We start from the raw sequence: 22,337 nt of genomic DNA, 5'->3' as shown, positions 1-22,337 counted from the left end.
TCATGATTCAAGAAAACCAGAAACAGAGCAACACATACTACAACCTGATAGGTAACAAAACAGTTGTGTTGAGAATTATTTTTAAATAGACCTCCAAAAGAATAGTGACATAAGAGAAGCAAGTTAAGCAGAAATAACACAACCTGGATCAAAAATGGTCATTTGGTTTAAAAAATGAGACAAATATAAAAAGTAAATCACGATATTAATGATGATCAGCTCCTGCAAAACTAATATTTTCAAAATGTGGAACAATCTTCAATTAATTACTTACTTAGAATGTATCGCTCTAGACATAAGGGAGTTGTTTACAAGTACACATTGCAAAGTTTACTTAACTCAAAGTAACTGTGAATGAATGAACGAACTGGGAAAAGGTTATTTCTGTGCTTTAGTGTCAGATCAAGGCAGTTTTGACTAAGAACAAGTTGATCAACTGGACAAATACTGCAGTATTTTCGGCTTTGATCTCTTGAGGCTGGTACAGTTTATACCCAGTGTTTTATTCAGGGCTAAGTTCAAGTGTTTCTTTTACAGTGATCTAAACTAAACTTTATTTTTGCTCTCAGTGTTGTTCACTTTAAGTTGAATCCTAGTTGAATTAATTCAGCTTCCACATAAGGATTTAAACTGCCAGAGCTATCTTCATTTTAGGGAAATAGCTCCAGCTGAAAGAGGCCCTTTACACATCATTTGTCCGAAGTAGAACCAAACCAAGCATTCTTTCCAATTAAATAGTAAAGGCATCCTCCTGGTGAAGTCAAATAAGGTTAAGCTTCAAGCCAGAGATCTTTTTGGATCCTCCTTTTCTAATGAGACAGAAGACACCCATGAAAGTCAGACTGTAGGCAAATGCCAGCCAGAAGTTAATAGAAAAATATGGAAAGTTTTTAAAGACTACAAGCCTTACCAAAAAAAGAGATCTTACTTCCATTTCCTCACCTCCCACTTCCACTAATAAGTAGAGGTTCCAGCCTTAAAACAAGTATACAAATTGATATGAGTGAAGTGCATGACATGAGATTTGAAGAACTGTAGATTCACAGGTTACTTCCTCAGAAATAGATGATATAAAGAACATCACACATGTTTTGCATAGAATTTCTGAGAATGGTTGTACTCAGGAGAGACATTTACAAGTTAATAGTGAAGTAGATTGTAAACACACCTTAGTCTCTACTGCCTGCATATTTTCCAGACAAAGACCACCTACAGCTTCTCCCCAATCCCTGCTTCTTTCCTCTAGGTATCCAGAGCGGAGGCCTCCTTAAGGGAGGGTGGAGCTCTTTTATAACCTCACCAGATGGTTTGTTAATCAGTTTCATCAAGCTATCTAGGGCTACACTCTAAGCAAAAGATAGCCATGCTTCTAGTCATCAGATCCTGACTGACTGTTTATGCTGGTGAATAATTTTTTTTGCTCTACTTATTTATCAAAGCAGAATGACTTAAGGCGTCATCCAAAAATTAGGTATCAGATGTGGGTTACAGCCAGTTTTTTTGTTTGTTTGTTTGTTTGTTTTTTAATTTGGCACATTTAATATACAGTGCTAAAGAAAACCCTGTTTTGTTTCAGTTCCTAAGTCCGATAGATTGTTTGTTTGACTAGGCTGTAAAATGTCACACAGGTCTTTCTATCTTGAAGAGAAAGAAATCATGCTAATTACTTTTTTGTGGTATCTTGATATAAAAGAGCACTTTACACCAATTAAGTTCTGGTAGTGCTTGATTGCAGGGCACAGTACTTTTCACTCCTTCTTTATGTATCTCGTACTTAATTTCTCCATCTATGTATACAACTGCATTCTATTACTGCCTTTGAGAGTCATTAAAGGGAACCTTACTGTGTAGATAAGCTATATCAGTTGGCAGGAGCCTTACATTTACAACTGACTTCTTAATTTGCTGTTGTCAAAAACACAATAAAAAAATTGCCAGAAAATTAGTAGAAGCACCAACAATTTCTCCCTAAAAATATTTCAGAATATTAACACTGATGATGGAAAGAAAATAAAGCTCAAAGTTTATGTACTCTTGTGTATCCTATTCATTTATCAGCAAAATGTAAAAGCCTCAGGTTTGCCCTTTATATTTCAGTAAGAATAATTTTCTCTACTTTGCTGTCTGGAAATGAGCAGACATTTGTGCTCCAAACAATCTGAACCCCTGTTGTAGCCAAAATCAACCAACAGTTAATTGTCCCTCCTGCAGGTGAAGAGAAAGTTGGCAGCTAAAAGTGCAGTGCAGCTTGAGCCACATTCTATCACTCTTCCCATGCTAGCCTTGAAACACCTGCTTCACTGAGCTTGATAGTGCACTGTTCCTAAGGACAAGGACAGCTCCCATATTCACCTGGGAACTGCACAAGCCTAAAGCCTTCTGTTGTGCAAGTATCACAGTATCACAGTATCGTGCGAGTTGGAAGGGACCTTAGAGATCATCGAGTCCAACTCCCAGGTTTCGAGTCCCCTGTGTAGCAAAGCGGCACTTCTACCCCCTGCGCCACAGGGGGGATTCGAACCCCGGGCCACCAGTGTTGCAAGCAGCAATTCTACCACTGCGCCACCGGGGCACAGTCCAAGAAATAAAGCATTTGTTCCCTTTCTAGGATGTGGGATTCTGTGTCAAAGAAGTTTACCACTTAAAGTGTCTTATTCATTATTCTTGCAAGTTGTCCCATGGTACACTGCTGTGCAAAAGGATATAGTTTCATTTCCACAAGTATTTATTTTACTGATTAGCTCACAGATCTGAGCTATTTCCCATCCTCTCTCTTATGAAACACAGCTGAAAGATTGACTGTGGTTCTACAAAAATGCATGACAAGGGAGTTTTAAAGATAGCCTTGCTACAAAAACCTAGTTCTTTGCAAATACATTTCAGAATGAAGAAAAAGGGTAATGGTGGCTATCAGCATGTGAATGCATGCAGATTTTGCAGTATAATAATTTGGCTAATCCACTTGACTAGGAATAAGAATTAGCCTAGCAGCTGTAGTCACACACACACACCTAGGACAAATAGTCTAAGGAGACTAATAAAACACTTATGTTTCAGAAAAACAAAAGAATCCCTCAATGTTAATAGCTGAAATAGAAATTATAGAACTGCCACATTAATGAAATAAATCTTTTGTATTTTTGTTTTGCATTTGACAAAAATCCTAGAATACAATGACATCCATTTAATAGTAACTCGGTTAAGACAGAAAAGTAACGATGACTAAACTGGGAGAAAAGCCCATAAAAGCAACATTGAACTAATAGTCAGTGAGGCTTCTGGGACAGGAACAGGGACTTTCAGTAAATCTCTTAATATTCAAGAAAAACCCAGGGACTGGAGTCATGTGACATTTGGGTTATCCATTTTAAAGGGTGCTAGGCTATGTAGGAGACTGTAAATCTTTCAGATGCCTTCACTCAAGTCTGAACAAACGAAATGTAACTGCTCAAACTGAGCTGAAATTTGAGATGAATTCAAAGAAAAGTAACAGTTGAAGACTTGCACCAGCTGAGAAAGAATATAATCAAACTGATTTAACTAATCAGTTCTGAAATCAAGAGTTTCTTGGCAAAGGGAATAGTGTCAATGCCATGTAGTCCTGCAGACTACTTGGAAGACTGATGCCAAAGTGAAAATGCATGTATTCAAAGAGCAAATAGATATTGTACATCCAGAACATGCATTGCTACTTGAAAACAGAGGTCTAGATAAAGGATTTGAGAAGGTAGGATAATATACACGTATACACATAAATGAACAACCTGTCCCTTGGTTTTCCTCAGTCACTTGCAATACTTGCAGTCATTGCTGCAGACATCCTGGCTGTAACCCAAATCCTAGACCCAATACTGTCTCCAGTATGATTTAGGTTGCATCTAAATCCTCAGAAAGAAGGTTAGCTCCATCTTCATGTATAGAAATTGGAGAACGTTGAATAGAAACTTCATGAGATTGTCATCTCTGTCCATTACCAGCTTATCATGCCCATTTGAAGAAGAGTATTAACAAAAACTGGGGTGGTCTGAAAGAGAGACTAAGAAGGGAGTCATGAAATAGTTTTAAAATCTTGCCTTATAACAACGCTTTGAAAGCTTCAACTATTTTTCTTATTACAGAAATTATTTCATCTTAGCCTAAGTACCTCAGAGACAGAAATTTGACAGAGGGCTCTTCAAACTGATGGTAAGAGCTTTGAGCTAAGTTTGAAGTTATACCAATTTAGACTGAAATAGACGTAAAATTGAGGGTAATAAACCTCTGGAAAAAAAAAAAAAAAAAGAGTTTCGTTGCCACTTCTAATATAAACTTTTAAAATAGAGAAAAGGTATTTTTCTTATAAGAGTATTCAAGAAGGTATTAATTTAGGAAAATACAGTTTATAGTAAAGAGGGAATATCACACTATCAAACTCTACCTCTTGGTTTTACAGTCACTCAGCTGGATATGTGCAAGATGTAACATTAAAGGTTCCATACAAAAGGTGTTTAAAAAAAGATATTTGGTAATTTTCTCCACCTTTGTTTCTTTCTGGACTTTTCCTATTTACTTTCCCTGGACTTGATTTCAACCCACTGACTCTGCTTGGATCACTTCTTCCTTCTCTTGCTAAAGAACTAGATTGTGTTCTTCTTTTTCTTCTTGTCCTTTTCTTCAGTTTTAGCTTTCCTTCACCCCCTTCATTCTTCTTCTCCCCTTTACATTCCCTCATTTGCATTGCCTTCATATTCCTAACCTTCCTCTTCTTTGTCCTTTCTATTGTTCCAATCATATTTACTGTGACCACATATGGAACAAGATTTTACAGAAATATAAAAATTAGATAATAAACAAAATTTGTGTTACATGAAGCCAAGATGTTTTTTTAAAAAATGGGTCACAATGCCAACATCCTGCAGAGCATATGGAGATGAGTTACAATCATGCTGAAATGCAGTATTTCAGCTAATTGCTTTTGATTCTGACTTTGATATCTTCTCTGATAGGAAATTTTTTTGAGATATAAAAGCAGAAACACTGAAACCAATTTAAAGAATTGACAGATAATGTATGTATACCTTCCTCCATAAAGCAAGGAGGTCTTAGCCTTTTAGAAATTCTGAGAGGTTTACCAGAAAGGCATTACCTTCTTACGGGCTCCTAATATCATTACTGAGATAAGTTGATGTGTTCAATTAAATTCCTGGTGTGCAGCCCCAGATTATAACAATTATTTATTCTCCCAGAGATCCAGCAGAGTTTCCAGCCCTTCTGTCTCATTCCTTCAGGATCTTATAGCCCAAGCTTGGTAAAACTAACTTTGTGTCCAGTGACTAGAACTAATCCCTGTTTAGCAGTTTAGCTCCAGGTAGAAAAAGTTTTGTTTTTTTTTTGATTTCTGATTGAGAACTTTAAGCAGAAATCTGGCACACTTAATTCACTTGACATTCTCCCACATATATCCCTGTGAATTCCCCAAAATATCTTATATACCATGTAAAACTGGTATCTGAGTTAAATAATCAAGAACCAAGAAAGTTCTCACCACAGCCAAATTTCTCCTGAACCTGCCCAGAACACTTCCTTTTCACTGCAGTCCTGCGTGTTATTTTTTTTATTATTATTACTATGGCCATTACATTCCTGTTAATAAATGCATTCACCAAGTCTGATCAGTATCCAGAATTCATCTTGTTAGATTTTAACTTACCAAGTTTTCAACAAAACTTACACATAACTGCTCCTGAAGAGAGAGAATTTGGCTTTTGAACAGCTGCTCAGAAGTAACAGTCTACAAAAAAGCACATTCTTCCTGTGTAATGCAGTGTTCAGTTCAAAAGCCCAACAGCCCCTAAGAGATGCTAAGAAACTTGAATTCAAATGATAATTGGAAATGAATAAAATATTAATGAATAGCAAGATTGTCCTAGAAAAATATTGTACATAGTGAGTATAGCCTAGAAGCCTTGATTCTTCTTCTTTTTATTTTTCTTAGTAAATGTATTTATTTTCTTACTTACATATTATTATTATCATTTTTTAAGAGATGAGGAGATTTAAGGCAAAAATAGCAGATGGAAAAGTAAACTATTTAGACGAAGATTTGAAAAACTGTATCAGAGATCAAAGACAGGGCAATAAGATCATAAATCACTGAGTTCCTTGCCCAGAGTTAAGGTAGAAACATGCTAGGCAACACAGAAGTTAATTTATCAGCTGATAGGAAATCCATCAAAATTGCTGGTGTTCACGTGTTCTGTATGTATTTAAAGTAGCTACACCTGAAAGAACCTGGGAGCTGGGGGCTTCCTCCTGCTCCAGCCCCACAATAGTGAGGTTATTTAGGGTCCCAAGCCCTGGGTACAGGCAGTAGTGAGGCTGAGCACCTCCTCCTGTTGTGAATAGCATCTACTTGCAGCAGTGTAATCTGATACTTCTGATGGAGAGGATGGCATTTGGCCACCCAGGTGTCCTTTAGAAAGGAAACTCATACACAAACCTAAACCAGCATCTGAGTGAGAACCAGAGATTACTCCAATTACTTCTGTTGTTAAATTGTTAGTCCCTTATGTGATTTTAGCTATAGCTAATTTTCAGCTTCAGTTAAATAAAATTTATCCAAATGATTCTTGGGTAAGAGAACAGTCTGCTGACAAGATTCTGCTTTGGGGCACAAACACTGTCTAAGGCCAAAGTCCCAGAGGAAATTTTGATGTGATCTCTCAGTTTTGGAGATACAAGAGTTTAAAGACATGGACACAGGCCATTCTATGTAATTCACCTCCATGCTGAGACCAATCCCAGACTCATTTAATTTACTGTTTTATGTGTACCCTTGGCTACTCTCAATGGCTATAAATCTAGTCTGGAATACAAGAGCTCCACCAAAGTGCTATTGCTGTGAATCCAGACAAGTTACCAGAAAATGTACTATTTCAACTCATTTACAGGGTCACTAAAATTCAAAATACAGCAAACAAATCACAGAATCACAAAATGGCATGGAGTGAAAGCGAGCTTAAAGCCTACGCAGCCCCGACACCCCTTGCCACAGCCAGGGCTGACCACCAGCAGCTCAGGCTGCCCAGAGCACCGTCCAACCTAACCCTGAACATCCCCAGGGATGGAGCAGACACAGCTTCTCTGGACAGCCTGTGCCTTACCTCCATACCTCCGAGTACAGAATTACTGCCTAACATCTAACCCAAATCTGCTGTCTTTTAGTTTATTCTCCCTTGTCCTATCACTTAGAGACCATATAGAGACCATATAAATGTATAAATGTTGACCTTTTTTTTTTTTTTTTTTTTTTTTTTTATAAGCTCCTTTTAAAGTTTCATCTTTGCAGCCCTTAGCTGCATTTTAAAATGCAGCTATTGTGGTACATGTGATTACCCTACTGGAAAATCTAAACTTTCAGACCACTTAATACTATAGAAATAACATAGAAATCGTATCATTTCCACTATAGAGATTAAAAAAACAAATGAGGACCAAAATTTGTTTTGAATCAAAAATTAGAAAGAAAAAATGCCTTCATTTAAGTACTGGAATACTTAATATATATTATATATATATATATTATAATAGTGTTATATATATGTATAATATTATATAATGTTATAATATTATATATATAATATTACATATATTATAATAATATATATACTTAATTCTGGAATACTGGATTTAAGTACTGGAATAGGCTCCCCAGGGAGGGTTTTTAGAGTTAGGGTACTGGTTAGGCTGCGGTTGGACTTGATGATCTTCAGGGTCTTTTCCAACCTGGGTAATTCTATGATTCTGTGATTCAGACCTGTGTTGTTGTTGTTGTTGTTGTTTTATTTCAATAAATAAAAATATTTTACCTTTCAAAATAAAATAACAATAATAATATTATCATTTCAAAAAATATTGATACTGAGATTTGGACTTTGTTTGCCCGCTCAACAGAAACATTTCCATCATTTCAAAAATTTCCTACACATTTGTAAAGAGATAAAGACATTGAAACAGAATTTCTGCCCTAAAAATATTGGGGTTTTAATCAGTTGGCATTTTCCTATGAGAGTGAGTTTGGGAGAGAAAAGCCTTCTCAACCATGCCAAGGTGCTACTGCTTCAACAGCTGTGAGAATAAAGAAGTTTTGTAGTTTTCTTGGTGGGAATCATAGAATCATAGAATCATAGAATTATCCAGGTTGGAAAAGACCTTGAAGATCATCAAGTCCAACCGCAGCCTAACCAGTACCCCATCTCTAAGAAAAAAAAAAAAAAAAAAAAAAAAAACCAAAAAAAACCCAACCTCTGCTAAATCATATCCCTGAGTACCACATCCAAACGGCTCTTAAACACATCCAGGGATGGCGATTCAACCACCTCCCTGGGGAGCCCATTCCAGTACCTAACCACCCTTTCTGTAAAGAAGTTCTTCCTAATATCCAACCTAAACTTGCCCTGGCGCAACTTGAGGCCATTTCCCCTCGTCCTGTCACTTGTCACTAGTGAGAAGAGACCTGCCCCACTCTCACTGTAAGAACCTTTCAGGTACTGGAAGACGGCAATAAGGTCTCCCCTCAGTCTCCTCTTCCTCAGGCTAAACAGCCCCAGCTTCCTTAGCCTCTCCTCATAGGGCTGATTCTCCAAGCCCTTCACGAGCCTCGTTGCCCTTCTCTGGACCTGCTCCAGTACCTCCATATCTTTCTTGTGCTGAGGTGCCCAAAACTGGACACAGTACTCGAGGTGAGGCCTCACCAATGCCGAGTACAGGGGCAGGATGACTTCCCTAGTCCTGCTCAGCACACCATTCTTGATACAAGCCAGGATGCCGTTGGCCTTCTTGGCCACCCGGGCACACTGTCGGCTCATGTTCAGCCGTGCATCAATCAGTACCCCCAGGTCCATTTCCTCCACACAGTCCTCCAGCCACTCCGCCCCAAGCCTATAGCGCTGCCTGGGGTTGTTGTGGCCGAAGTGCAGGACTCGGCATTTGGCCTTGTTAAACCTCATTCCATTGGCTTCAGCCCAGCTCTCCAGCCTGTCCAGATCCCTCTGTAGGGCCTCGCTACCCCCAGGCAGATCCACACTCCCAGCCAATTTAGTGTCATCTGCGAACTTACTGAGAGCGCACTCAATGCCCTCATCGAGGTCATCAATAAAGATGTTGAAGAGGACAGGCCCCAGCACCGACCCCTGGGGAACACCACTTGTGACCGGTCGCCAGCTGGATTTAACTCCATTTACCACCACTCTCTGAGCCCGGCCCTCCAGCCAGCTCCTTACCCAGCCGAGAGTGTACCCATCCAAGCCACGGGCTGCCAGCTTCTGCAGGAGAATAGCATGGGAGACAGTGTCGAAGGCTTTACTGAAGTCCAGGTAGACCACATCAACAGCCTTTCCCTCATCCAGCAGATGGGTCACTAGATCATAGAAGGAGATCAGGTTGGTCAAACAGGACCTGCCCTTCATGAACCCATGCTGGCTAGGCCTGATCCCCCGGTCATCCCGCACATGCCGCGTGATCTCCCTCAAGACTATCTGTTCCATAACCTTCCCTGGAACCGAGGTCAGGCTAACAGGCCTGTAGTTCCCTGGATCCTCCTTACAACCCTTCTTGTAAATGGAGTGGAAGAGTGGAAAAAACATATCCCAAGGACAGAAGCAAAGACTGGTGGATACTTGTGGTGTCAGTCTAAACCAGTCTCTCCTATAAAAGGTCTCAAGATCTGTGATAGTACCTGGAGCCAAGTCATTACCTGATTCTCATAGGTGGCCATCACACTGGGCTGCCTACCTCTCTCTGTCACAGGCTGTCTGTAGCACGGACCAGGGTGCAGGAAATGACCCAGGCTGAGGTGTGAGGAGGAGCTCAGTGGCCATTTGCAGAGTAGTGAATGCTTCTTGGTAGTTGTGATGCAGCACACTGAGCAGTCAGGGCACTCTGAGCTGAAGAAAGGAACATGGCAGTCTGTCCGCATGAGCAGAAATAGTGAGTTCCACCAAACCGTTATCACCACAGAAAAGGGTACACTGAGCACTCTCAAAGAGCCCAAATCAATATTTAAATGCTTCTCAGGCAGCTTCCTTAACTATTACAATGCATCACTGGACACTCAGATGAAGTCTTGATGACTCTTGTCAGACAAGGACCTTGTCCTTTCCATTCATACTGAACTTGACAGCAGTCTCAGAGAAGGATGTGACAGCTTTAGACATATAATTTAGCTCTCCTTCATGCTCAGTTTTGTTTGATTTTGTTTTGTTTTGTTGGAAAGGAGAACTCTGACCCGCAAAGCAACTGTGTTTAGATGTAACAGTTCTGGTGATAAATGAAAGGCCTGATGACTCTAGGGTTTTGTGACTATTACAATGCTTTGGTTTTAATGGGTTTAATCTGATGCTTTGCATCATTCTCTGAAATCTGCAGCTAGCTTGAAGTTTCTCTGTGGGAATGAGGATTTCATTGAAAGATGGAGACAAAGATGGAAGTTATTTTGTTGAACTTAATTGGAGAAAATGAATACCACCTATTCCTGCAAATGTCTAATCAAACAGGCCTCCATTTTCAACATAAGGTTTCTCCTTAATATTTTTTTCTCATTTTCACTATGTGCCTCTGTAGTTAAATCACAAATCCAACACTACAGCCTTTTTACCAGCAGGTTAGAATTGTTTCATGTATGTAGTAGGAAAGCACGAGAGTGTGTACCAGTGCAGACTGCAGTGAGGTCATGGTTATGCTTGCAAGCTGACAGGTTCTTATTTTAACTTAGTACCTTTGTTCTTGGAAGTATAAAAATAATGATGTAGGAGAAGTAAGGTATGTAAAAAGAGATATTTTGATAGGTCCACTGATAAAACTGAAGTGGTTTTTTTTATTTTCAAATAGGAAAATCTTCAAAATTTAAACTCTGACATTTAAAACAGAAGGAAAACATATTTTTTGCTTGAGTCAAATACTGCTGTAAAGAATACAGGGAAGATATGGAGGTATAGAAGTTTCTGGCTAATTCTTATGCGAGAATGATGTAAAAGCAGAAGTCTGACCCTTTCAATATAAAATCTGGCATGTTGTCAGTTTCCTTTTATGAAAATACTGCCAAGGTTGTTGGTTTGTTGTTGTTGTTTCTGTAATCTAAAATAAAAAAAAAAAATGAGATTCCTGTGTGTGTTAACAAAAAAGAGCAGCTCACTGCTGGTTAACTCTATTGCTGACCTGTGTAACTGATAACGAAAAATAGCACTGCACACAGGTTTTGTCATCATAACTCAGTCAATCTCCACTCCTCCAAATACAATGCTTTACAAAGAAAAACAGAAGGACTGGTGATATATATCATGCATTTGAAAGGAATCAGGAGACAGTATTAAGTATAAACTGTCGCATTTCACCATCTCAAATACACTCTTTTGCTGAAGTAAAAGATAATCCATTTAAAGAAAACTACAGATCTTAACAAACAAGAACACTGAAGTATCACAGTGGGAATATCTCAGCACTGAAATGGTAGCTAAGAGAGAGCACTTCCACTAAGTTAAAATATATATAGTTTAGGTTGGATATCAGGAAAAACATCTTTACAGAAAGGGTTGTTAAGCACTGCAATAGGTTCCCCAGGGAGGTGGCTGAGTCACCATCTCTGGATGTGTTTAAAAACCATTTGGAGGTGGTGCTCAGGGACATGATTTAGCAGAGGGTTGTCAGGGTAGTACAGTTAGGTTGCAGTTGGACTTGACGATCTTTAAGGTCTTTTCCAAACTGAGCAATTCTATGCTTCCATGATCTATGATTCATTATTCTAAGGATCATGCAACATTTTCCAAAAAATTATGAACATTTCATATCTTATTGTTTATTGTTTGGGATTTGAGAAGAGTTGGAGGGATGATGAATGTACAGAATTACTGACATTATGGGAGTTGCCTACCTATTTATGTCATTAAAATTAACATTTTTATTTAAAAAAAAAAAAATGAAATTTTAATGACAAAAAAGCATCTTTAAAAACAACAGTTGTTTGTAGTGTTAATAGTAGTAGTAGCAGTAGTAGTAGCTGTTATTGTATTTCCCCAGCAGGTAGATGCTTGAGGAACAATAGAATATGCAGTTATCTGCCACCTTATGGAAAACCAGTGGAACATATATCCCGTTGTTTTAATTCTCAAAGTCATATCTCAGAATTTATAACTAGGTTAAGTTTTCCTCAACTCTTCTGAGAGTATTTAGTATTTCAAGATTTTCTCCTAAATCACCACCATGTGCAAACACAGCGCATGATTAGTTTATCTCCCATGCAGTGACATAAGTAAGCGAGTGAGAGCAGTTATATGTTACTTAAATATAATTATGTTTTTTCCACATTTGTATTCAGTGAGTCTAGGGCTTGGTAAAAACAATTTCTGAATATTCAAGGCCTAACGTATGCTGTCAAAACACTAAATTGCACTAGTTAGTTTCAGATGGAAACAATTTGAAATGTCACACTACATCAGTTACATTCCACCTGGGAGACAAAATCCTTTAGGGATTTTTTGGCTTGCTGGGGCCACAATGAATGAAGAGGAATTTTATGGGCTGCATATAAAATAGATAATATAGCTAATGTATATTTCTTTATCAAAACTGAAAGTAAGGCTGCATATTTTACACCTATTTCCAGGACTGAATATAGCCAATGCATCAAAATGCATGAAGTTATTTGCCATAACTTGAGCTCGCCACAATTTAAATTTCATTTTGAATGCTATTATTGTTTGAAACATAGCACAGATAAGTTGAACTTCACCTTGTATATGCATGTTTAACTTATTTAAATGAGAGGTCAAATTCACCAAAAATGTTACATCTGTGAGCTATTTTTCTTCAAGCTCTGTCACAAATTTTCTCTTTGTTTCCATAATTGACTTGATTTCATTTCCCCAATCACAAAATCTTTTTAGCATTTTTACCCCAACTTAGCCACCTGTCTTCAGAAAAGAAAATGATGTCCACACAATCAACATCCACACTTTTTAAAAACTCCCGGAACTGTCAATGATTCAATCCATATTATTAGTGCCATGTTATTTGTCTTGACAACAAAGTACTCATCTATCCATTTCTCATTGAATATTCTTCTTTTATCCATGATTTTTATTTTCCTGGGTTCTTTTTTCTTCTGAGACACCATGACACAGGTTGAAATATTAGTATCTGCAATCTCTGGTTTTCTAACCAGGTGGCACAAGTATGTGCCACGTGTAATACACATAGGGTTCAGTGCAATGGAGTATGTATGACAGGTACGAGAGGCAGAGTCAACACTGTACTGTACCCTCCTCTTTCCCTGCTTCTAGCCCAGCCAGCACTCATTGAACACCGATGGTCTGATTATTGCCAAGTGATGGGTACACACTAAGGGCAGAGTAATGACAGCCCAAGGCAGGGGGTGGCCATAGTGCAAGCTGTGCTGGGTTGGACATCTGCTTTATAAATTAGCACTTGAAGATGTTCTGCTCCTTGCAGTACTTACAGGAATACTTTGTGGAGAGTTTTCTTTTGAAATTCTTCAGTAAATTTTCTCTTAACATCCTCTGTGAATCAGTCAGTAGTCTCTTAAAAATAATCAAGCTTGATGTGAAATATAGAACTTCACCCTCTTTGTTTTTTTTATGCAGAACATCACATAGACAACCAGAGAGTGTCTTTCTGAGATGCTGGCATAGTTGTATGTCTGAGAGCAACATATTTCAGACTCCTACATGATACTATTGTGCACTTCCTCTCAAGTCTTTCAACTTCTAAGATTTCCTCCAGCTTCCTTTAAAGTGATTTTGAAATACACTATACAGGTACTTATTTATCTAATAATATTATATAATGAAACTCAGATTGTATTGAATTCAGTGCCTATCATTGTAGTGGCCTGTGTAATTCCATTGATGTTGTGTAATAGTGGCCATCAAACTTTCAAACTTGAAAGGATAATGACTGGACATGGGTCATAATTACTGAACTGATATTCTAATAAAATGATTTTATCAAATAGGAGAAAACCTTCTGGAAAACTGAAGACCCTTCAGATCTAGTTTCCAGGAATAAATGATTTCTTGAGCACTTATTGCCTTAAGAGGTATTTGCTCAGATTACTTTATAATGGGTATTTCCAAAGCCAATCACAAAAATGCTCACAGACATTATCTACATGATGCATAATAAATAAATGTGCTGAGAGCGACTAAGTGAAAACCTTTCATAAGATGAAGGCACAAAGGATCCAAGGTCTTTGCTCCAGACTAAGAAAAGAAGAGGTCAGCACTTGCAGAGAATTATTCATTAAAAAGAGAGAAAGAGAGAAAGAGAGAAAGAGAGAAAGAGAGAAAGAGAGAAGGAGAGAAAGAAAGAGAGAAAGAGAGAGAGAGAGAGAAAGAGAGAAAGAGATAAAGAAAGAGAGAAAGAGAGAGAGAGAGAAAGAAAGAAAGACAGAAAGACAGAAAGAAAGACAGAAAGAAAGAAAGAAAGAAAGAAAGAAAGAAAGAAAGAAAGAAAGAAAGAAAGAAAGAAAGAAAGAAAGAAAGAAAGAAAGAAAGAAAGAAAGAAAGAAAGAAAGAAAGAAAGAAAGAAAGAAAGCTACTGCAAGGTGCAGAATCTAAAGAGTTCTTGAAACACTATTAAATGTTAAGATAAAGGCATAAAATACCTTTATAAACCAGTCCTATTTGGTAGACTCTCAGAGCAGGAAAACAAAGGACTGAAACTGACATCAACAGTATATATTTTAGGTCTATGCACTCTGTGGGCCATTTTACAGCCTTCCTGTCAGATGATTAATTATACTTAGGAAATTGAGCCCATGTTCAACTACACTTGATCTCCAGCACCGAGTGAGATTTCAGAGTGTGCCTGGGGAGTCAACAGGGGAGTCAACAGCAATGCAGAGGATGGCCAGCGGTGCTGGGAGGTGTTCCGTCGTAGGTCCATGGGAATGTGTGAGCACTTTCCCAGTACGACCACTTTACTGTCAGGAATTCCAGCATAGTCTCTTCAGTTTTTATAGTCCTTCTTGGAGACACTTAGGATGTTTGCAGTTCTTTGCAGCACTGCACAGCAGCCAAATTACAGCTTCTCACTACAAATGCACAATGACAAGTAGCAGTTCCTCCATCTTTTCTACTCATGGACACTTGAATGACTTTTAATTTGGTCCAAGTATATTGCTTTTTGTAATGTTAACAGAGTGGAAAGTACTTTATTGTTAACTGCCATATGGATCTGCTCTGATCTGCAGCAGTTTTCAATCTAGTTAATGTTCTTTCATCATTGCTAGATGAGCTTCTGTTGTATCAGAGACAGTTTGATAGCAAAGTTAGCGTAACAGAAGTTAATACTTAAATCCTAACAGTTTTTTCCTTTTGAATTCCATAAAATTCTGATTGACACTCTACAATGGGAAAATGTTTTATAGGTTGCAGATTGCTTGTAATAAAATACATTTTCTAGAAGACATCTTCTACATCTTCTACTTTTCTAGAAGAAAAGTTTTCAAACTTATTTTAGTATTGTATACTATAGTGTTATATTGCAATAAAAATATTTAACAGTATACAGGGTCTAGTTTTTGCTGGTGTCTCTAAAATGGATAAACAAACTGTTGCTCAACTTGCCTGAGGCTGTATGACTTGAGCTGGTTTTCTGATAACCTTCCAGGCAAACACTGGTTAGCGAAATCACTGACTTTCCAGCTGATGACTATGAAAGAAGGATTAGAGAGTATTACATGAAAGAAAGCTCTGAGATTTTAATATATGTGTTAGAATTATTTATGTCTTCGAAAAAGCTGAATTATTGAAAATATTCTTTATGACCTTAATTAGTAACACAGTGAATTACTTAGCACAGGTAAGATTATCAATATCAAGTATTCAAAATATATTGAGAATGACTTGATGACAAAAATCTAGAAAATAATTTTCAGTTAGTCATTATTTTTAACAGACTGCAGACAAGGTATTGAATTTGTGAAATAAATTACCCACTAGACTTCTAAAAATGTTTTGGTCTTTCATATCTATCAAAATAGGTGTTAACTTAGTTAAATAGCTTAGATTGAGAGGTATTAAGTTCTATGGTCCTATCTTTGTGTCTGTCAGGGGTTTGATCGAGTTTCAAATATAGAAAACATCTGCATTGATCTTACGTTTGCATACCGCCTATTTGCCCATCAGTTCTATGGGCGATGTACTTACTATTTTCCATGTTCTGTCCTGTGAGCACAGCTACCAGTGAAGTCCATAAACAAAGAAGCCAGTGAATCAGACCCAGTATGTCCTGAGTTCTCTTCAATAAAGAAGAACCACATGTGCAACCTACCAATCCATAAAATGTTGTCAGGAAATAGTGGATATGACGGGTAAGCCATAAATACAAGAGTGCTGTATGTTAAATTTGGACCAATCATTTGGCATAACACTCCTTTCTTTCCTATAGAAAGAACCCTTATTTCCAGGGGTTCTGTAACCACAAGTTGTTAATGTCCCTTTTAACAGCTGTACTGAAAATAAACACGTCCCCTCTAGCAAGCAAATCCAACCAGCATGAGCATATGCTTACAGTCTTGTTGCAGTTTTGAACAGCCTCTGTGCTCCACCACAATAATTGAGCAGCAGAGGCCAAAGCTCACTGCTCCATTCTGCTGAGCTTTATCTGCTGCAGTGTTTCACCAGTGTTTGCAGAAAGCTTTCATTGGCAGGAGTGCAACATATATTTATTATATTCTGCCAGACTTGGTTTGTAACTGTAGGCTCTCTACCTCAGAGTCACATTAAACCAATGAAGAAAAATTTGAAATCATAAAACTTGAAAACCTAACAGCTTAAAAATAGGATTGCCATGCTTTGGAAAGAACACTTCCCCCATGCATTTGGCTCTCTAGATGTTTGTTCAAGACTTGCTTATTTTCTTTAAAATAACCATGATTTTTTTTTTTGAGAAAGAAAAGATTTAGCAGTAGTCATTCTAAGGACAGAATTGAAGAAAAACTCAGAAAATTCCAGTCCGGAGCCTAAGGTCTATTGCTGCAACAGGGCATTTCATCACCAGTAGGAATTTTTGCAAAGTCTTATTAAATTAGAATACTTACTGAAAGTTCATATGAGAGTAGCTAGCACAATTACAGCCACTTGTGATTCTGACTCTCCCTGCTCCTTCTTTCTGGTCATTCACACGTAAGTGATAATATGAAGTTACTCCTAATGATTACTTCTTGACCCAAGTGATGACAGCATTACAGAATCACAGAATCCTAGGGGTTGGAAGGGACCTCTGGAGATCACCAAGTCCAACCCCCTGATAAAGCAGGCTCTCTGCAGCAGGTCACACAGGAAGGTATCCAGATGGGATTTGAATATCTCCTGAGGAGTATCCACAGCCTCTCTGGTCAAACTGTTTGAATGCTCAACCACCTTCAAAGTAAACAAGTTCTTTTTCATGTGGAACTTCCCGTGTTCCAGATTGTGCCCACTGCAATTTGTTCTGTTGCTGAGCATCACTGAAGAGAGTCTGGTCCCATCCTCTCGACTCCCACCCATTAGATTAGTATAAACATTGATAAGGTATTGAGGTTTTCATGCTAATTTCATTCACGTAATAAATTTTATGATTCTATTGAGGTTGAAGACTTGAAGAGAATCATTTCATAAGCAATAAGAATTCATTCATCTTTCCAGCAATGTAAGCAGTGATTTACATGTAAATGCAATTTCATTCTACCTGCAGAGATCCCAGTAGCGTGTGCTGCAGAAAGAATCCTGAAATATGAGCTTATACATGCAAACTGCATCAGCGTGCTTATTGTATCTGATGCCTGGTAATTCCATTTCTCTTCCAGCAGCCTTAAACAGATTCACTGTGGGACACGTTAGTTCATTGAATCATTCCTCTCTTCATCCTGCATGGCCCTGCAACAATCAGCATTTCAGTAAATCACTGGTTGCACTGCCCAGCCTCCAGGACTTGGTCATTAACTTTTGCCACAGCTCCCTGCTGCCTGAAGTAACTCTGCCCTAAGGGATACCTCAGCATCCACCAGTTGAAGAAAAACTGAAACAGACAAAGACAGAGCTCAGCCTATGCAATCAGAATCTATTATCAGACTTAAAAGGACAAAATGTTTGCAAGGTACTGTAGTGTGTAAAGATCCTCTGTCTCTAACAGCAGTGAAAAAACACCCCAGATTACCTCATACAGCCAATACAAATAATATTTGTTGTCCCACACATTTCAAAATAGGTTTTAGCGACTATGCTCGATAGGAACATGAGGGAATCTCCTTCAGGCATTCCCCATTGCCTCTGGTGGCAGTGCCCTTCTCCTGGCACCATAATCCATTACAACAGGTTTTCACCAATTTACTTCTTGCATGCAGCTTTTGGGCACTTCGTTCTCTGTCTCTGCTCTGCCTCCTCCAGATCCTCTGCCTAGTCTTCATAGCTGACAAGGTCTGTTTTTGAGTACTCCTTATAGCAGCTTAAGACATGCAAAATTGTAGATGCCATAAAAACTGTTGTAAATAATACTATGGATGATGTTTACATTTGAATTTTGTCTTTTTGGTTCACATTAGTTGCCAATTGTTTCACTACACAGTGCAAGATATGGCTTTAAAATTACCATCTCCTTTTTCGTTTGTTTCACTTTTTCTTTCCTAAAGAAATGTCTGAGCAGTACATCAAAAACTCCCACAGTACATATGTCAGTGAAGTAGCCTTAGGCAAGTTACGTTACACTGCTGAAACAGCTTTACTGAGGACATAGCAGAATTTCTTAATATGCAGCAAAACTAGCTGAGTTTGCAAAGAACTGGAAAAAAAAAAAAAAAAAAAAAAAAAAAAAAAAAAAACTGGAATATTAAGGATGCAAAATTGGGAAGAAAATATGCCTGTAGTTATTGTTCATGCAGAAAAAAAAAAAAAAAAAAAAAAAAGAAAAGAAAAGAAAAAAAAAAGTACCTGAAAATGATGAAACACAGAATTTATAAAAAGTCCTTTCCAAGCAGCAAGAAAAACTTTTTGTAAGAAAGAGGTCACCAATTTTGTAGAAGTCATCAGCAACCACAACAAAAAATAATGCTGAAGACCGACTCTCTGAGAGATAACAAATCTCTGGGAAGCTGCAAATGTGTGCTTTGCTGAGTTTACATATATTAGCCTTTGTTTCAGAAAATTTACTGAATTTAATCAGGGTGTGTTTTCCACTCAAAGACTCTGGATTGAACCTGTGAGGTGTTTGGCATGCTGCTCCTTTCTGTCCCATGCCACAAAGAAATAATCCCTGATAGCCAAACTTCTACCTTCATTTAAACCCTTAAAATGCAACTATCTTTGTTTCTGAAAATAGGAATGGAAGTTGGACAAGGGGAATATGGGTGTATTGCCATGGCAACTGCAGCCTGAGATCTTGCACCTTCCCTGGCTACACCTTTCTCTGGTGAGACAGCCACATTATTTGACTCACAAAGACATGCACAATATGCAGATAAACCTCAGGCAGTGCGGCCCATGTATTTGTGTCCTCCCAGCTCATGTGCTCTTGTTGGCAAGACTGGAAAGAGGGAAGTTTCTTCCTCCCAGGAGGTTTCACATGGCAGGGCAACATCCTGCAGGGATAGCACTTGCTTGCATGGGGTGAAGGTGGTGCCAAGCACAGCCAAGGCTGGGAAGCTCCAGACAGCTGAGAAAAGAACTACTACTATCCAGATAAAGAGCTCTTGAGAAATAAATGTCAACTGGTTATAAGTGCAAAAACAATACGCAAGTTTTAGAGTTTACCTCAGAATGAAGATACTGGGTGTCCTTGTTCACCTTACCCTTCTTATTTTAAAAAATCATATTGAATACATTGTAATTCCAAGCTTTCCTTCTTAAGATTCTGTTCTCAAAGACTGAACGTGTGTAGTGCAGCAAACGCTGGTATGCTGATAACAAAACATATTTTTCCAAGAGGGAAAAGAAAGGGTTCAGATTAGTTTTGAATATTCAAGCAGGAATTTGGTCTATTATACAGATCATCAAAGAAAGAAAAAATAGTTCACCACCCAAATCTACTTATTTCAAGTGTGAAAAAGTTGGTGAAAAGTATTAACACCTTTTCTTAGACCAGCTGTTGTTGCTGGAGAAAAACAGCTAAGCTGTCAGCCTGGCAAGCTCTACTTCAGAACCAAACCAGAAACCTTCAAATATAAATGTTAGTTAAGAAGAAATATTCTATATTTCAAATGAAAATTTTAATCAGCTGGACAATCTTGGACAAAACGTGGCTGGTACTTTTAGAGTAAAATGAAGTGCTGGGTAGTCACTAGTTCCAATAGGAAACAGAGGAACACAGGTGTCTTAACTTGTCTGTAATGACCCTGCTTTTCCTTGCATTTCTTGTTTTAATCTTTTAATTGCACAGTGTAACATAACATGAGCTTTCTGGGAACTGTCTCATGGGCAGAAGAAAATAAAACAGCTTTCTAATTCCTTCCTTATTTTCCAAATAATTATATTTTAATTCTACTGATAAACATTTTTTTTTTTTAATTTAACTAGAAAACATTTTTTTCTTCCAGCTTCTGTGTGGCTAATACAGCTTTTAAAAAATGATGCTGCTCTGCATTAAATGCCATTATTTCTCCTCCAGATTGAAATGCTGTTTTCCAAACAATTTTTATGAAAAGAAATCTTATTGAGACAAATGTCCTGGAAGCCATGTGAGGAATTATTACTGTTTTGTTTTGGAAGCAGGATAGCAAAACCTGTGGAGGGCAATGCTGCTTGGACTTCATATCCTGAGATTACACAGTAATGCAGTTTAATAATATTTTTGTTACAGACAGTTACCTAAGTGAAGGAAAAATGATGTTTAACCCAAACAAACAAACCCTATTGCTTCATTTCTGCACACATAAAACTGTTTGCATCTATTTTTTCTGGAAACGATCAAATTCAGATCTATTACAGGTGCCCTCAGGCACGCACAGACAAATTGTCAAGTATAAACAAGGGCCTGAAATTACAGCATGACTACTACAGCTTAACTGCTCCCATGTCTGCTCTGGCACGGTGGTAAACCTGAGTAAGTGGTCCTCCTGGATGTGGCTAACTAGGAGCTGGAAGCATGAGCAGGGCAGTTTCTCATCACAGTCAGCATGGCTGTGCATTAGCACCCTGCCCCACTTCCTGAAACCTCTTCACAGAAACATGCTGTTCTCTTACAGCGCATAGGTCTAAACCACTCCCTGGTAACGAGAGTTGAAACTGTATTGGCTTTCCCTACTAAATCAAGCAAAAGCCAAAGGGAAAAAAAAAAAAAAAAAAAAAAAAAAAAAAAAAAAAAACCTCCTAAAAATGTATCCAGCCACCTCAGTTCTGAATTCTTTTAGCAGCAATAAAAAAGCAGGCAGTCTAGCACATCTACATCTCACCTGTTGTCAGAGTGAGAAAAAGATTTTTTCTATTGTACTTTCAGCACATTTTGGAAACATTTGTGTGAACAAGAAGGCTCCCATAGATACATTGTAGGCTCTCATAAATACAAGCGTGTCACAGTTTTGCTAGCAGACTATGCAGAGAGAAAGGGTTTAGCTAGCCAGCATGCTGATCCAGCGCATGCTGATGAGCTGGAATTGGTCCTAGCGGGTTTCATAGAATCATTTGAGTTGAAGGGACCCTTAAATGCTATCTTGTCCAACTCCCCTGCAATGAACAGGGACAGCCAGGTCATGTTGCTCAGAGCCCTGTACAGCCTGGCCTTGAATGTCTCAAAGGACAGGACATTCACTGCCTCTCGGCAACCTGTTCCAGTGACTCATCACCCTTACTGTAGAAAACGCATTCCTTACACCCAACCAAAATCTACCCTCTTTTAGTTTGAAACCATTTCCTCTTGCTGCATCACAAGAGACCCTGCTAAAGAATCTGTCCCCTTCTTACAGACCCCCATTAGATACTGAAAGGCTGCTCTCTCTGGTCTACTCAGATCCTTCTCTTCCTTAGGCTGAACAACTCCAGCTCTCTTGTAGGAGAGGTGTTCCAACCTTTGGATCATTTTTGTTATCCTTCCCTGGACATGCTCCAACAGGTCCATGTCTCTCCTGTACTGAGGACTCAGCTTTCCTTGCACTGTGACCAGCCAGAAGTGAGTGCATAAGTAATATCCAAAATACAGAGAGGGCAGGACAAAATACCAGGCTCAAACTAGAAAGCTAATCCCCACACTTTCCTTCTCATTCTCATACTTAAAGAAAAATACCTTTTTCTTTTTTTCTTTTTTTTTTCTTTTTTTCCAAATGAAAAAAAAAAAAAAAAAAAAAAAAAAAAAAAAAAAGAAAGAAAAAAACTGGC

This window comes from Excalfactoria chinensis, chromosome 3 (genome assembly GCF_039878825.1).
Source record: "Excalfactoria chinensis isolate bCotChi1 chromosome 3, bCotChi1.hap2, whole genome shotgun sequence".
Classification (NCBI taxonomy): Eukaryota; Metazoa; Chordata; class Aves; order Galliformes; family Phasianidae; genus Excalfactoria; species Excalfactoria chinensis.
Note: the sequence above shows the minus strand (reverse complement) of the source record.